The sequence below is a fragment of the Protopterus annectens genome, chromosome 2.part2 (assembly GCF_019279795.1).
Source record: "Protopterus annectens isolate FY-2018-M chromosome 2.part2, PAN1.0, whole genome shotgun sequence".
In the NCBI taxonomy this organism is placed as follows: domain Eukaryota; kingdom Metazoa; phylum Chordata; order Ceratodontiformes; family Protopteridae; genus Protopterus; species Protopterus annectens.
The window spans coordinates 109,817,536-109,835,999 of NC_056730.1; the positions used below are offsets into that span (position 1 = coordinate 109,817,536).

An 18,464-nucleotide genomic window follows, 5' to 3' on the forward strand; every position below is an offset into this window, starting at 1 on the left:
CACTAGCTGTTCCTATGCAGTAACAGCACCAGTACTTAGTTATGACCACCCCTCCTGGTATGATTGTAGGGCAATTTCATGTGCTTTTTCCCACTAACCTGGTGCACTTGGGCATTCTGAGACAGTGTGGCAACTGTCTAATTTACACAGACAACGCTCTCCTCTTACATCCCTACACTCATACCTGTGAGAGATGCACTTATATCAACAAAATGGAAGCAGTGCACGCTCCAACCAAGACCAGACTAGCTGGTCAAGAGGAAAAGGTCAATATCTGCAACTCACTACATAGAAGACATAGCCCTCCAAAACACCAACCATCACAACCCACACATAGAAACATAAACCATCCACCCACCTTCATGGAGGCTCTCAAAAATTTACCCACACAACAGAGACCCCTGAGACAGAAACTCACTCAACCACCACAACACAACACCAACCCCAGAACACATAGCTCACCAGCACAGTGTATCCCTCAACCCAAGCCCTTAAGACAAAACACTTTGCTCAATGTACTAATCATAGGGGACTCAATTGTGAGGCACACTGATATCCCATTCACTAGGTTGAACAAGGAGAAGGTGACAGTTGTCTATCAGGTGCCAAGATCCGCCACATAACACATGCACTCACGTCACTCCACAAATACAAATATGACTCAGTCATTGTCCATGTGGGTGTGAATGATCTGAGATGTACCTCCCTGGACTACATGAAAAGAGGTGTGATGGAATTCTTGGATTATGTGGCCCAGGCAGGTATGACCCTAGCCCTGAGCAGTATTCTACCATCACCCAGAATGGTACCACAGTATGAGCAGAAAATAATTGACTTCAAAAATTGGCTAAGTTTCTGATGTCATTCTAAAGGGATCCAGTATCTGTGCCTGGGATGACATGATTTACAGACCTCAATGCTTTGCCAGAGACAGCCTGTATCTGTCACCTCTGGGATTCTGGGTACTGGCTAAAGCTCTTGCCATTCATATAGTGCCTTTTTTAGGCAGTGTTCCAAAGACCAAAATTCCACCGTAACAGCTACAATCAAATGCAATCTGAGGGTCATGCTGCTCAATGCTAGAAGTCTAAATCTCAAGATGCACTTGCTCAAAGCTCTCCTCAAAATGGAGAATGATGACATCTGTGCTGTAACGGTGACCTGGTTTAAAGTGGCAGAAAGCACCCCCACACTCCCAGGCTACAACTCATTCCATACCTTTCGGCCCTAGAATGCATCTGGTAGCTCCAAAGGCAGTGGTGTCTCCATATTCTTAAAGGATACTCACACCTCTATACTTGTAGCCCAGCATAATGCATCCAAGATACTTCAGGTGCAACTAACACTGGGTAAGATGACGATCCAGGTCATAGCCTGCTGCAGAACCCCAAACATGTGCCTAGACTCAAACGCCAACTTCCTAAGCACCCTGGAATCTATCAAGGTCCAACCCAATACTCTCATACCGGGTGACTACAACTACCCTTCTATCAACTGAGAAAACTATTCAAGTACCAATGTACAGGCCCAACGCTTTCTAGAATTTATCAATTCCAATTCCCTGGACCAGCTCATTCTGACCCCAACTAGAGGAAGCAACATCCTTGACCTGGTTATCCCCAACATGGGAGACTGTTGCTCCACACCTATAGTCAGTTCCTCCCTGGTTAAATCTGACCACAAACTGATCACCATGGAAATCTCCATCTCACCTACATCCCCTGCTAAGGTGACCACCCTGAAAAACTTCTCTAAAGCCAACTTTGGGTTCCTAAAAGCAAAGGTGACTAACTTCTCAGCAGCTATGTCAATGGAAAATAGCTGCATGACTGCCGAATCATACACCAATGTACGGGCATGTACACAAATGCATGGACCTTGCCATACCAAATAGAACTAAGATGAGCTCCTGCAAAAAAAATGAAGCCAGTCTGGTGGTCCCCAGCCATCAATTAACAATACAACAGAAGAAAGAAACTGTTGCAAAAATAAATTAAGCCAAAAGACTGGAAAACTTCCCTTATCAGTCTCAACAAAAAGCTGAGATCCCTTATCAAATCCTCTGAGTTATTGCACAATGGAGCCTCCTATACTGAGCCAACAGATATAGCCAAAATACTGGCTGACAGATTTAGTGCCAACTTTACTCCCCCCCCCTCCAAAGGCCCAATCACAGTACCAGATGAAACCTGGTACCCACCATTTCTGCGGCACAGGTAAAAGCTGCTTTGTCCAAAGCCAATAATACAGCATCCGTGGGACCTGATAATATCTGGCTGCATCCTACATGAGCTACAGAATGAACTAGCTTGACAAGCCTGGTATACAAAGCTATGGAGCGCATCATTGTGGACCTGCTTAACAAAGATATAGGCAATCTTCAAACTCTTGACCCCACACAGTTTGGCTTTGTCAAGGGTATATCCTGCCTACTGAACCTGGTTGACTTCTTCAAGGCAGTCACCAAGGCTGTAGATAAGGGTAAGGCAGTGTATACAGCCTACCTTGATCTGGCCAAGGCCTTTAACACCATTCCCCACTCAGGTATCATTGATAAACTCACCAAACTAGGCATCAATACTTACATCACTAGATGGGTTACAAACTGGCTCAAAGACAGGACCCAAAGAGTGAAAGTTGCAGATTCTAAGTCAGACTGTTGATCAGTCATGAGTGGAGTCCCACAGGGCTTGGTCCTGGGCCCTCTCCTATTTGGCATCTACTTCTCAGAAGTCCAGGTCAACATAGAAGGACTCTGCCTGACCAAATTCTCTGATGACTGCAAGCTAGGAGTCATTATCAACTCCCCAAGTGATGCAGGCATCCTACAAAAGGGATTCTCTGAGACCAATGACTGGTGTCGGAAACATGGCCTGAAGCTTAATGCCAAAAAATGCTTTATCATCTGCTTTGGAAAAAAATAATTTCCCATGAATTGCCACGTTGATGGGAGCCCACTGAACACTGAAGGGGCCATAAGAGATCTGGGCACCTAGATCGATAGCCATCTCACCTTTGACCACCACATTGCCACTGTGGTCAGAATGTCCTTCGACATGGCACATCTTATAACCAAAGGTTTTGCATCCAGGAAGAAAGAGGTCATCATCCCTCTCCACTCATCCCTCATTAGACCAATCATCGAATATAACACCCCATCTGGCATGTACCTGACCAGACAGCTACAACAGCTGGAGAGGACACAAAAGTATCTCACAAAAAGAATTCTAGACCTTAAACACATGTCCTACATGGACAGACTCAAGAAACTTCAGCTGTTCTCAGTCTTTTATCATGTACTTAGAGGTGATCTCTGCTTGACTTATAAAGCCATGTCTTACCCAGCCCTACTTGAAATGCTACACCTAAAGAAATCCCAATCCCCGCACGCCACATGCTCCAGAGATCACAACCTCATTATCAGAATTAACCAAACATGCTGGAGGGACAAGTTCATCTGCCAAAGACTGCCCATACTCTGGAATAAGCTTTCCATTCATGTCAAGCAGAGCACCTCACTGGCCCTCTTCAAAAGAAATCTTGATGAATGGATGGGTAACAGAAAATTCTCTCCAGGGATCATTCCAGTTGCACTACTGGATATGGGCACTGTGAAATAACATCAGGTGGCACAGTGCCTGGGCAATTTTTTTTGGGCTAGGCTTATAAAGGTTCCAAGGCCATTAGCCTAGTACATACCTATGAACCTTGCAGTAACACTTACTAACAAGTATTTACTCCCAAAAGAACTCACACCCTAGCAGCAAATTAACTTTGCTGCACTCAATCCCATCACTGGGTGTCTGTTTATAGTTGTGCACTTTTATTCAGACATGCATAGAGATGCTAGCTTTCCTAACCTGTCAGGCCATACTATGCTTGGTAAGCATGTCAGCTTTTCTGAAAATACGAAACATGTTTAGTAACTTCAGTGAGTGCTCTTATCACCCACTAGAGGAAAGAAATGAGTAATAATAATAATAATCACAAACTCGGGGATGGAATTACATTCTTATTAATATTACTATTATTAGTATTAATTACACTGACAATATGCTTCAACTTAAGTCATTATAGACAATAACTCAAGACATTATAGATGTATTTGTTTTACCAAAACATATTCTAACAACTTACTGTTAATGTAATGTGTGTTTTAATACTGTGCAAGGTAATTCAAATGGCAATAAATAATTTTGAAAATGTACAATAAGTAAGTGTTAGCAGTACAGGGTTACTGAGCCAAAAGTTGCGTATATCAACTGACAAAAGAGGAACAGTTTGGTATGAAGGCTCAGACTGGTTATGCAAGAAAGTAGATATCCAAATGTTATACATAAGATAGACTCCATGACAAAAAAATCAACAGTATTTCAACACTGTTTCTTTTTTTTACTCAAATGATTTTTATTTGATGAAGGAACACAATAATTAAATACATTCATAGCATTCAATAACTATTTACAATAATTACATTCAGCCTGACCAAAAGGATTCAGATAAAAACATTTGTAGTTGAATAATAAGTTAATATACAAACGATGATAGGAAGAGTTTGATTCCATCTGTAGGGTATCAATCAAATTCAAAACTTTCCTCCACGGACTATTAACCAATGGCTTAGGAAATCTTAACTCTTTAGTTCTTTTCTCCATTAGTATGCCTTTCTTCAGTGATGATAGGAATTCCTCCATTGTGGGTGCTACATTAGAGTTCCATCTTTTAGTTATACATTTTCTGGCTATTGTTAACATTGTCTACAACAAATGCAGGTCATCTTTCTTCATATTATTACTATTAACATCATTCAACAAAATTAAAGACTTTGTCAAAACAAATATATCAGTATAGATAGCTTGAAGAAATTTGTTAATCTCATTCCAATATGGTTTAATATTTGTACAGTCATAAAAAATATGAGATCAGTCAGCATTAGTGGACAGATGACACATCCAACATAACTTGCTGTTTGAAGGGTTCATTTTTGAGAGTTTCTCAGGTGTCAAAAAGGATCTGTGTAGAAATTTCCAATGAAAAATCCTCCAGAACTGTGAATAAGAAGTTAGTTTAACTGAAAATAAAATGGTTGTTTTATCTTCCATTGTTAATGATACTTGAAACCTTTTAGTTAGGTATTGCCAGTACGAATCTTTAGGAACTGTTTTATAGACAATTAAAGTGTTATATGGATATAATTCATTCTTAACATTGATATTATTATATAGAATTCCAAAACTCCAGTTTATATTTTTTTGGTACAGTTCTGAAGGATGAGTTATGTATTATTCTACACAGATCCTTTGTGTATGCTGTGACATAAGGGGATAGACCATAGGTTGACAATATACTTTGGTTTTCAATACATTGCAAAAAACAAAATAGGTTACTGTATTCCCATAAACCAAAAATCTCTGTGTGTTTTATCAGGGAAATCCCTTGTAATAGTAAACAGTATTAAATATCTATGCCACAGTTTTATATCTAGATTTGTGTTAATTAATTTTCTAAACACATCAAAAATATTGTTTATTAGCGTTAGTTTAGTTAATTTTGTTGTACTACACTGTAAATTTAAACTTAAATAGTGCCATATCTTGTTATCTTTGTCAGTTACGAAAGCATTTGTTGATAAATAATTTTCATTCATTAGTGTAACTGTTTCCAATTAGAAGAGTATCTAGGATTTATCCAATTCATCACTATTTTAATTATAGAAACGATAAATCTGTGTTTCAGTTCAACTCAATACTACGTGACACCCCTTCTGAAACACAACACCACCACAATTCCACAGCAAACAGTTCCACTACATGACAACTCTGAAACCAGCTCCACTGCTGAAACTCTGTAAAACCAATGGTTGATTTTATTTCACATAATAAAATGTTAAGCGCTTTCACTCACAAAAATTGTGAGCTTCTTCAGAACAATCAATCATTCCTACAAACTGTTTAAATACATGAAATGGTGCCAAACAATTTAAAAACAGTCGATCATTCCTAAAGAGACATAACACCATATAAAAAGAATGTAAAATGTGATATAAAATTCACACGTATGTAAACATAACATACATAATATAGATGATGCAAAAATGAAGATGATGCAAAAAGTGATTATCTTCTTCTATCCAACAGAGGTTTGATAGATATGAAATCATTTAATCCAAGGGGAATGTTAGCATCAGTAAATAATTGCCACCATATTTCCCTACATGCCAAAACATTCTTAATGTCGCTCCCCCCCTAGGGTCGGGGATAATATTTTCCAAAATGCCAAAGTGAATTTGTGTTCATTTCCATGTTTTTCCACATGCTTGTATAGAGCATTTTTGTTGTCCTTAGTCCTGATACTATATAGGTGGGCATATATCCTCTTCTTAAAACACCGCTCTGACTTACCTATATACTATCCTGGACATTCTAAACACATCAAAAATATTGTTTATTAGCATTAGTTTAGTTAATTTTGTTGTACTATACTGTAAATTTAAACTTAAATAGTAAATAAAGCCAGGAACTGAGCAACAGTGAGGAAGTCAAACGATGCAAAAATTAATTAAAATCTCCACTTTTAATACAAAAATATAAGACAGGATAAGCGCTTTCGCAAGTAGCTTCATCAGATCCATACAACAATCCAAGTGTTAACTGCATGCTTATATACCTGCAGATGATGACTCATACTCATGGTTAATTAGCAAACAAGGTACTGCCCATCATTTTTAAAGATATAGATGATGTTTAAAATGATAGATAAAAAACAATATATAAAAGCTTCATAAAATGCATTGCTGAAAGATAAATAATGGCTAGGCATCAAATTACAAACATATTGATCAGAATATTGTGACTAACTGAATTATATTAAGAAACACAAAACTATATATAAATTAAAAAGTAAATACATCTGAATATAATCAGTGTATAACAATTCATTTGACATTTCTACATTGTTTTAGTTTTGGTCTTATAAAAGCTCTCTGATTCAGGCCAAAACCTTTGTCAGCCCTTAATGAAATAATCCATTGCATTTCCTTACTTTCTGTGTAGGTTCTGATATCACCTCCCCTTACATTAGGAGAAATAACTTCTAGCACCTTGAATAAAAAGTAATGTTCATTGTTGTTTAATGTAATATGTTTGGCTAGAGCATTGTGCAATGTACCTCTCTTCATATGATAGATATGCTCCCTCATCCTATCTCTTAAGGGGCGATTAGTCTTGCCTACGTAGAATGACGGGCAGGATTGACAAGTAGCCAAATAAACCACATCTGATGTCATACAGTTTGCATCTGCTTGTATCATAAATACTTTCTGTAAGTCTGGTTGAAAAAACTGAGTGTTACTGTCAATAAAAGGGCAAAAATTACAATGCCCACATGGCTTCGTACAACCACCCTTATTATCACTTTTTATAGTTTTAGGGTAACAAAGTATCCTTTTAAAATTATGTTTATTCCTATAAAGGAAAGTGGGTGTCTCACCCACGATCCGTTTTAAATCACTGTCAACATGTAAGATACCCCAGTGCCTAATAATAACTTCCTTGATTTTGAAGTAGTCAGAAGAAAATTGTGTTGAAAATCTAATACTGTGGTTATTACAGTTATTACCTAAAGGATTATCAAATTCCCTAGGACCAAAATAAGGTTCTGCTCTAGTGCAACGCAGTTCATATATATCATCCATATGGGAGTTGATTTCAGTTGGGGTATATCCCCTATTGACCAATCTGTTTTTCAGGCTAGTTAACTCAGTTTCAAAGCCATCATTCGTAGGGTTTAATCTTGAGGCCCTGATAGCCTGTCCTCTTATAATATTTTTAAAAATGTAAGGGGGGTGCATACTGGATCTAGAAAGTAAGGTGTTACTATAACAGGCCTTACGATGTACACCTGTATTGATTATGTCGTTCGGTAATCTCTCAATAAATAAATCTAGGAACTCTATCCTACGTGAGGAATGTTGCATGGTAAACTTAAGGCAAGTCGTAAGGTTATTCATCATGAAATGCATGGATTCTAGTTGTTCAGTAGTGCCATCCCATAAAATGAAAAGGTCGTCGACGAAACGTCGATAAAACACTACGTGTTGCCTGAACATCTCCTCATGAAAAAGCACATGTTCTTCCCAATATGCAAGAAACATATTTGCGTAGCTGTTGGCACATGGTGTGCCCATTGCTATGCCTTCCTTCTGTCTATAAACAGTGGTCATGAACATAAAGAAGTTATTCTCTAAGACCAACTCCAGAAAATACACTATCAAATCTATTAAAACCATAGAATAATTACTATGTTCTTTTAGATATTCCGTTACATAAGTCAGCCCTAAGTCATTGGGAATGACAGTGAAAAAAGATTGTACATCTAAGGTGACAAATAAATAGCCAGTAGTTGTATCAAGATGCTTAATACATTCATAAACGTCAATAAGAAATTGCCTAGAGTCTTTTAATACTGTGATACTATCAGATAAAACGTGTTTCAAATGCTTTTCAATAAATACAGAGGTGTTCAGTTAGCCAACCACGACCTGAGACTATAGGTCTCATCGGTGGATCATAGCGTTAGTCTATAATCTATCTGATATTGTACTCACCTCTGAGGACATTCAGCTTCTGAGTAAAGGCCTGAACTTTATTCCTAAAAATCAGAGTAGACTAGTTGATACTATTGTTGATTTAAGAATCTTTTGTAGAAATGTCATGCTAAAGCTTCTTTACAAGGATACTAACACTAGTGCTACACAGGATAATACATTTGTTTTTAAGAATTTGAGTGATTTTACACCATTACACCACCCCCTTCTGGAAGCCTATCTTAAATTAACAGAAGATGAATTGTATAATTATTATGGTGGTAGAGACACTAGACAAATATTTAAAACCAGAGATAATCTTTCACATAAAGAAAGGCTATGTTTGAATAAACTACAGAATGACTCTAGCATCATTATTAGATCTGCCGATAAGGGCGGTAAAATAGTCATTTTAAACATGTCTGACTACACTAACAGCATGACCACTATGCTGCAAGATAATTTCTATGAAACTGTCTCTCTAGAAAGTGTACATATAGTGACCAACCATGTGAAACAATCTTTGCATGATATTTTTAAAAGTAAACTAATAGACAAGAACCTCTATGAATATTAGAATATTCTACATCCAGTCATTCAGACTATCAATGGCTTGCCCAAAATACATAAAGACCCTTATGATCCACTGATGAGACCTAGAGTCCAGGTCGTGGTTGGCTAACTGAACACCTCTCTGTATTTATTAAAAAGCATTTGAAACAAGTTTTATCTGATAGTATCACAGTATTAAAAGAGTCTAGGCAATTTCTTATTGACCTTTATGAATGTATTAAGCATCTTGGTACAACTACTGGCTATTTATTTGTCACCTTAGATGTACAGTCTTTGTTCACTGTCATTCCCAATGACTTAGGGCTGACTTATGTAACGGAATATCTAAAAGAACATAGTAATTATTCTATGGTTTTAATAGATTTGACAGTGTATTTTCTGGAGTTGGTCTTAGAGAATAACTTCTTTATGTTCATGACCACTGTTTATAGACAGAAGGAAGGCGTAGCAATGGGCACACCATGTGCCAACAGCTACGCAAATATGTTTCTTGCATATTGGGAAGAACATGTGCTTTTTCGTGAGGAGATGTTCAGGCAACACGTAGTGTTTTATCGACGTTTCGTCGACGACCTTTTCATTTTATGGGATGGCACTATTGAACAACTAGAATCCATGCATTTCATGATGAATAACCTTACGACTTGCCTTAAGTTTACCATGCAACATTCCTCACGTAGGATAGAGTTCCTAGATTTATTTATTGAGAGATTACCGAATGACATAATCAATACAGGTGTACATCGTAAGGCCTGTTATAGTAACACCTTACTTTCTAGATCCAGTATGCATCCCCCTTACATTTTTAAAAATATTATAAGAGGACAGGCTATCAGGGCCTCAAGATTAAACCCTACGAATGATGGCTTTGAAACTGAGTTAACTAGCCTGAAAAACAGATTGGTCAATAGGGGTTATACCCCAACTGAAATCAACTCCCATATGGATGATATATATGAACTGCATTGCACTAGAGCAGCACCTTATTTTGGTCCTAGGGAATTTGATAATCCTTTATGTAATAACTGTAATAACCACAGTATTAGATTTTCAACACAATTTTCTTCGGACTGCTTCAAAATCAAGGAAGTTATTAATAGGCACATCTTACATGTTGACAGTGATTTAAAACGGATCATGGGTGAGACACCCACTTTCCTTTATACAAATAAACATAATTTAAAAAGGATACTTTGTTACTTTAGAACTATAAAAAGTGATAATAAGGGTGGTTGTACGAAGCCATGTGGGCATTGTAATTTTTTCCCTTTTATTGACAGTAACACTCAGTTTTTTCAACCAGACTTACAAAAGGTATTTATGATACAAGCAGATGCAAACTGTATGACATCAGATGTGGTTTATTTGGCTACTTAACAATCCTGCCCGTCATTCTACGTAGGCAAGACTAATCGCCCCTTAAGAGATAGGATGAGGGAGCATATCTATCATATGAAGAGAGGTACATTGCACAATGCTCTAGCCAAACATATTACATTAAACAACAATGAACATTACTTTTTATTCAAGGTGCTAGAAGTTATTTCTCCTAATGTAAGGGGAGGTGATATCAGAACCTACACAGAAAGTAAGGAAATGCAATGGATTATTTCATTAAGTGCTGACAAAGGTTTTGGCCTGAATGAGAGAGCCTCTTTAAGACCAAAACTAAAACAACGTAGAAATGTCAAATGAATTGTTATACACTGATTATATACAGATGTATTTACTTTTTAATTTTTATATAGTTTTGTGTTTCTTAATATAATTCAGTTAGTCATAATATTCTGATCAATATGTTTGTAATTTGATGCCTAGCCATTATTTATCTTTCAGCAATGCATTTTATGAAGCTTTTATATATTGTTTTTTATCTATCATTTTAAACATCATCTATATCTTTAAAAATGATGGGCAGTACCTTGTTTGCTAATTAACCATGAGTATGAGTCATCATCTGCAGGTATATAAGCATGCAGTTAACACTTGGATTTTTGTATGGATCTGATGAAGCTACTTGCGAAAGCGTTTATCCTGTCTTATAGTTTTGTATTAAAAGTGGAGATTTTAATTAATTTTTGCATCGTTTGACTTCCTCACTGTCGCTCAGTTCCTGGCTTTATTTACTGATTTTAAACTTTTTTCTGTGAACCTGAGCGTTTACCTGTCCCATTGGATTTACTTTGCTACATTATTAAACTTAAATAGTGCCATATCTTGTTATCTTTGTCAGTTACCAAAGCACTTTTTGATAAATAATTTTCATTCATTAGTGTAACTGTTTCCAATTAGAAGAGTATCTAGGATTTATCCAATTCATCCCTATTTTAATTATAGATGCCTTTATATAAGTTTCAGTCTCTGAGAATTTTAACCCCCCTTGTTCCCATTTTCTGATATGATGAGAATATGCCACTCTATTTCTTTTGGGGTACCATAGGAATTTCATCAGAGTTGAAGTGATTTCTTTAAGGATTTTCTTTCCTGGTAGAAGTATAAGGGCTTGTGCTATATATAATATTTTAGGTAACAAAACCATTTTTATCACTTGTAACCTATCAATATTATAAAGAAATTATTCAATTTGCTTATTAATGTCTTGATTAAGTCTATGGCTTTAGCATAGCTAAGCTGTAAGGTTCCCTCTGTTTTCTTACCTAGGATTATTCCTAAATAGTCTAGAGTTGAGACTTGGTTTCAAATAATACGATTAACTGGAACCTGTATGTTTTTTTTATGTAATAATAAATATTTTGATTTAGATTTGTTGAAGGAGAGTCCTGAGATTTTTTGGAAATTTGTTATTATGAAATCCACTTCACCTAACACTTCCTTAGAGTTAGGTAATGTAAGTAAGACATCATCAGCAAACATCATTATTTTAGATTATATATATATATATATATATATATATATATATATATATATATATATATATATATATATATATATATATATATATATATATATATATATATATATATATATATATATATATATATATATATATATATATATATATATATATATTTTTTTTTTTTTTTTAATACCTCTTATCTTTGGGTTATTATGTATTAAAATGGCAAGTATTTATATGGCCAGAGCAAATAGGATAGGGGACATGGGACATCCTTGTCTAGTACCTCTAGTGATTTGGATTGCATTGGAAGTAAAGGGACCTAATTTGACATATGCTAGATTTTCATAGATTTTCTTTATCATTGTTATAAAAAATGGGGGGATCAAATAACTGCAAGACTTTAAATAAATAACCTCAATTTAAGGAGTCAAAGGCCTTTTGAATATCTAGACCTATTATCAATGTTTCATGGTTTCCTCTATTGAGGTAATCTATGAGTGTTAATACTCTTTAATATTATCCTGTGTATGCCTGTTATGTATGAAATCAGTTTGGTCTTCATTTATTATTTTAGATATGGGTATTTTCAATCTATTGATCATAATTGACATAAATAGTTTATAATCATTATTCAAAGAAATTGGTCTATATGAGTTGCAATGATTAGGGTCCTTACTCTCTTTTAATATAGGGAAATTAGAGAATATCTCCAAGAAGGAGGAATATTTGCTAATGTTTGAAATTCAAGAAAGGTTTTATGTAGAAGAGGGATTATAGAAGAAGGGAATCATTTATAAATTTCAATAAATTAAGCCATGTATTCCAGGTGCTTTATTAGACTTACTTCTTTTAATCCCATATATAATTTCCTTTTGAGAAATAGGTTTTTGTAGATCAAGTTCCTCAGGAATTCTTGTTATGTTGGGAACTATATTCTCTAACTTCTCACATTCATTTGTACTTCTTTTATCCTTATGATGCTCTGAATAATGATAGTTAAAAGCCTCTAGAATGTCCCCTATGTCTTAGACATTTTTCCTTTTCCCTTTATGAACGATACTATCAATGTTATTATTTTTTATTGTATCTTAACTTTCATAGATAGGTTATGAAGATGCTTAGGAGAAGGAGCATAAGAATTTAATTGCAGTTTTTCCATAGCTAAATTAGTTTTATGGGATAATATTTCATTGTATTTCTTATTTGCTTCTTCTATTTTCTTCTTATTATCTGTAGCAATTGTTCTTATTAGATTTAAGAGATAATATTTGATTTTGGAGTTGCTGTACCTCTGAGTCCCATTCTTTAATTTTATTTTTGTACCAGCTAATGGTTTTACCATATAGATAGGCCTTAAGAGAATCCCAAACCATAATTGTGTTTGCTTCAGGTTTATAATTAATCTCTAAGAAAAGCTGAAGTTCAGAAGTTATCCAAGATTTAAAGTCTTTAATTTTTGTGATATATGAAGGAATCCTTGAAGTAATAACTAATTGATTGAATTCCAAATGTATTGTTAACAGGGAATTATGATCTGAAAAGGGACAAGGTTGTATTGAAAAATTCAAGATTTTAGAATAAAGATCTTGTGAGATATAAATTTTATCTATTCTAGTTTGGGTACCACTTCTATAATCTTGGTATGAGAATAGTAAAGAATTTGGTCCCAAAGCATTAAACGTGTCTTTTAATTTAAACATTTCTGTCCATTTTTTTAACTGTTTGGCTGATGATGATAGTCTAGTAGATTTCCTATTGGTAGTTTCTTTAATATCTGTGATACAGTTGAAATCACCTCCTAGTATAATATTACCTGTAGAAGTAGTTGTAATAAAGTCTGTTTCTTAGCTAGTCCAACCCCCATACCCAGGAACCAGTATAAATGAACCAGGGTCTGAATTCTATTGTTAAACTTAAGTATAACTAAGGTCATGAGTCCATCATAATCTACATGTTTGTAAATAATCTGGGGATTTAAAAAAGTCTTTTTCCATAGAATTGTTACTTCTCTGGTCTTATTTTTATAAGAAGATTGATCAACACTGTTTCTTGATGTAGCTGAATCAAAACATTGTTTACTCATTAGGTAAACAGCTTACATTTCTGATTCATTGCTATAAATACAAGATCATTTTTTTCCATAGAGCACCATTAGCACTTTTTTTTGTCAAAATAATTTCAAACTGTCATACCAGCCTTGCAGAATAACATTCAGAAACTATCGCCAAATTTTGCAGTTTTAATAGGAGAATTAATTTGTTTTCTTGGCATTTGTTGACTGTCCAGTTCACCTTTTAAGCTACAATTTAGGCAATAAGTAAATGACAGAACATGTGTAATTCTCAGAGACAGTGGAAGGAGGTAAGGTCTGAATCCATGATCCTATAGCTGTAGAGAAGATATCTTGTCATTTAACCACCATGGCTTCCCCAATAAGGATTTGAGTGATTTTATGGTTAAAATACAGAAGATTGGGTGTTAATATTATATTCCCAAAGGTACGTGTGGCATTCCCTGAATCAATGGAGGTGAATATTGGGATTTGTAGTCTTTTTAGTAGTAGTAAATCCTATCATTTACATATATATCCAGTGAAGTTACTAGATTGAACATATTAGGCTGCTTAAACTTTATCTCTCTTTATGTGTAAATAATACATCTGTAATCCACACTAGCACCTCTGCAGGTGAAGCAATAAAGCCACGGATAAAATCTTCAGTGAACACTCATTTATTTAGCAGATTCCAACAGTTGCAGAACCACCAGCACTAACACAAAACACAAACGTCTTAACGTCTCCATTTTTGTTTGAAACACTTCATCAGATGTGGGCCATATGAGGGCTGCTAGAACACATATCTTTCCTCAAGAGCACACTGCCATGTCCACCCACAAAGTCCAGCTTTAGGATTTATATTCAGGTGTGTGTATGACTTTTACAAGAACAGCCTCTTTATACTGCTTGAAAAAGTGTTTTGGTAAAGATTTTTTTAAGAATAAGGGTGATGTGCAGAGATGTAGTAATTACAGAGGGATTAAATTGATCAGTCACAGCATGAAGTTATGGGAAAGAGTAGTGGAAGCTAGGTTAAGAAGGGACGTGATGATTAGTGATCAGCAGTATGGTTTCATGCCAGGAAAGAGCACTACAGATGCAATGTTTGCTCTGGGAGTGTTGATGGAGAAGTACAGAGAAGGTCAGAAGGAGTTGCATTGTGTTTTTGTAGACTTAGAGAAAGCATATGACAGGGTGCCTAGAGAGGAGTTGAGGTATTGAATGAGGAAGTCGTGAGTGTCAGAGAAGTATGTAAGAGTGGTACAGGATATGTACGAGGGTAGTGTGACAGCAGTGAGGTCTGCAGTGGGAGTGACGGATGCGTTCAAGGTCGAGGTGGGATTACATTAAGGATCAGCTCTGAGCACTTTCTTATTTGCAATGGTGATGGACAGGTTGACAGACGAGATCAGACAGGACTCCCCATGGACTATGATGTTTGCAGATGACATTGTGATCTGCAGTGAGAGTAGGGAACAGGTGGAGGAGACCCTGGAGAGATGGAGATATGCTCTAGAGAGAAGAGAAATGAAAGTCAGCAGGACTAAGACAGAATATATGTGTGTGAATGAAAGGGAGGATAGAGAAAAGGAGTAGATGTGGCGAAGGTGGATGAGTTTAAATACTTGGAATCAATAGTTCAGAGTAATGGTGAGTGTGGAAGAGAGGTGAAAAAGAGAGTACAGGCAGGATGGAGTGGGTGGAGAAGAGTGTCAGGAGTGATTTATGACAGATGAGTACCAGTAAGATTGAGAGAGAAGGTCTACAAGAGGGAAGTGAGACCAGCTATGTTACATGGGTTGGAGACAGTGGCATTGACCAAAAGGCAGGAGTTTGAACTTGATGTGGCAGAGTTAAAGATGCTAAGATTTGCACTGGGTGTGACAAGGTTGGACAGGATTAGGAATAAGTATATTAGAGGGTCAGTCCAGTTTGGAAGGTTTGGAGACAAAGCCAGAGAGGCAAGATTACATTGGTTTGGACATGTGCTGAGGAGGGATGCTGAGTATACTGGGAAAAAGATGCTAAGGATGAAGCTACCAGGTAACAGGAAAAGAGAAAGGCCAAAATAAGGTTTATGGATGTGGTGAGAGAGGACATGCAGGTGGTTGGTGTGCTAGAGCTCAATGCAGAGGACAGGAAGAAATGGAAACAGATGATCTGCTGTGGCAACCCCTAATGGGAACAGCCAAAAGAAGATGATGCAAACCACTTACTTATTGAATTTTAACAAGAAAAGCCTGATGTGTGTGTAATGTAGTTGCAACAACAGAAATGTACCTTATTAAACAGACATGGGAAAGAATTTATTGCAGTGGACTTTGGACAGGGAGGAATGACATCAGTATTTACTAGTCAGCTAGTTGACTACTTCCTAATTATGCGGATCTTTGGACATGCACTTTTGGCTTGCTTTACTGACTTTATAGCTGTTTTGAGCTTCAAGGCCATGATCCAAATGAACATTGCTTGCTTTCTGATTAAGAAGAAAGGCTAACTGGCTTTGTATCAGATAAAATGTGTTCACTAAACATAAGGAAAATGTATATGTAGATTGAATGTATTACACCAGATGTGTCTGTGGTCCTACTGCAAGGGCTGCAAAATGGTGACGCTGTTTTTTTCATGGTACAACTATCTGTGTAAGGCTGACTATAATGGACAATTACAATGAAGTCTTAATGGAGTGTCACAGGCCTAGCTGCCTCTGATATGGTGTCTTAGGATATTAGTTTAAAACATTATTAAATGGTTTTATAGTTCTCTATTTTATCCACATTAAGGATCAACCAAAACAAGGAGCAGAAGCAGTTCAGCATTATTTCATTTAAGAATGCTATATGAGATGTTGATTTAAGGTGCATTTCTTACAAAGTTTATCTGCATGTGGAAGTAATTATAAACCACTACAGCTTCCCTAACTTTGTCGGAAAGAGAAAGATTAATCAGCTGTGATAAGGCATTTTGGAGGAATTTCAAAGTATTGCTGCCAAGTCACAGTCTGATCGGGAAATATGGTTTCATATATATATATATATATATATATATATATATATATATATATATATATATATATATATATATATATATATATATATATATATATATATATATATATATATATATATAAATATATATATATATATCTATATATATATATATATATATATATATATATATATATATGTATATATATATAAAATCTATCTATATATATCTATATCTACTCTCTATATATATCTATATATATCTATATATATATTGATATATATATCTATATATATCTATATCTATCTATATATATCTATATATATATATATATATATATATATATATATATATATATATATATATATATATATATATATATATATATCTATATATATATCTATATATATATATATATATATATATATATTAACAATTACAGTAACAAGCATAAAGAAATCAGTAAAAAAGACATTTAAACCAAGTAGTGAGTATGGATTCAGGTAACAACAAGAACTGGCAAAACACACATTAGGATTATCCACAGTAAACTATGCAAGTCAAAGCAGCTAGGTCTGTAATCTACATTAGGTGAGGATATGTATAATATAAAAACTAATTGCAATTAGGATGCAGGTAGCATGATTCTAGAACTACTAAGTGAGGGAGCATGGAGAGTGGTAGGTGACTAACTTGTCATGCTAAGTAGGTTAGTAATGATAGGGTAATTAGAGGAAAGGGAGAAAAAGGAAAGAGAAAGGGATGGGTTCAATTCTGATGGTAGCAGTGACAGGTCCAGGTGCTGGTTAGGTAATTTGTGAGAGTTTTCTTGAATTCATGGACAAGAGTAATACTTCTGAGTGTCGTTGGAAGATTGTTCCATGAAATAGTGGGAAAGTAGCTGTAGAGATTGTGTCCAATAGAGTTATTAGGTTTGTGAATTTGTAAGAGACGTTGATCAGAGCTTCTAAGGGATCGAGGGGAGTTATAGAGGGAGACTAAAGAGATGTTAGGGCATAAGGAAGGCTTGTTCAGGATAGAATGGATAATGAGAAGTTGAGTAAATAGGTGGTTAGGAAACTCTAGCTAGCTGAGTGTCCAGAGAGCAAGACAGTGTTATGATTTGGAAGGCAGATTAGCTGCAAATCTAGCAACTTTATTGTAGGTGGTTTCGAGTTTGGAAAGCAATGAAGACTGTAAGTTAGTTAAGATTTATGAGCTGTAGAAGAGGTTAGGGAGTAGGTAAGCTTGAGTAAGTGAGATTCTGGAGTCTGGTGTAAGGAACCTTGTACATGCCTTCTGTACAGTTTGTCACAACAAACCTCGGCTTTAAGTGTCCCAACCAGGTGTCTGTCAATAAAGTGGTGCTTCACCCTCTGTCCATACCTTCCATTCACCACTGG

The 18,464-nt window shown here is 35.7% G+C and overlaps 1 protein-coding gene across 2 annotated transcripts in view; it reads right to left on the minus strand.

Moving 5' to 3' along the window:
• ANKRD55 (ankyrin repeat domain 55) overlaps window positions 1–18,464 on the minus strand; it is a 1,456,090-nt gene that overhangs the window by 937,203 nt on the left and 500,423 nt on the right. The gene's annotated exons all lie outside the window — the stretch shown is intronic.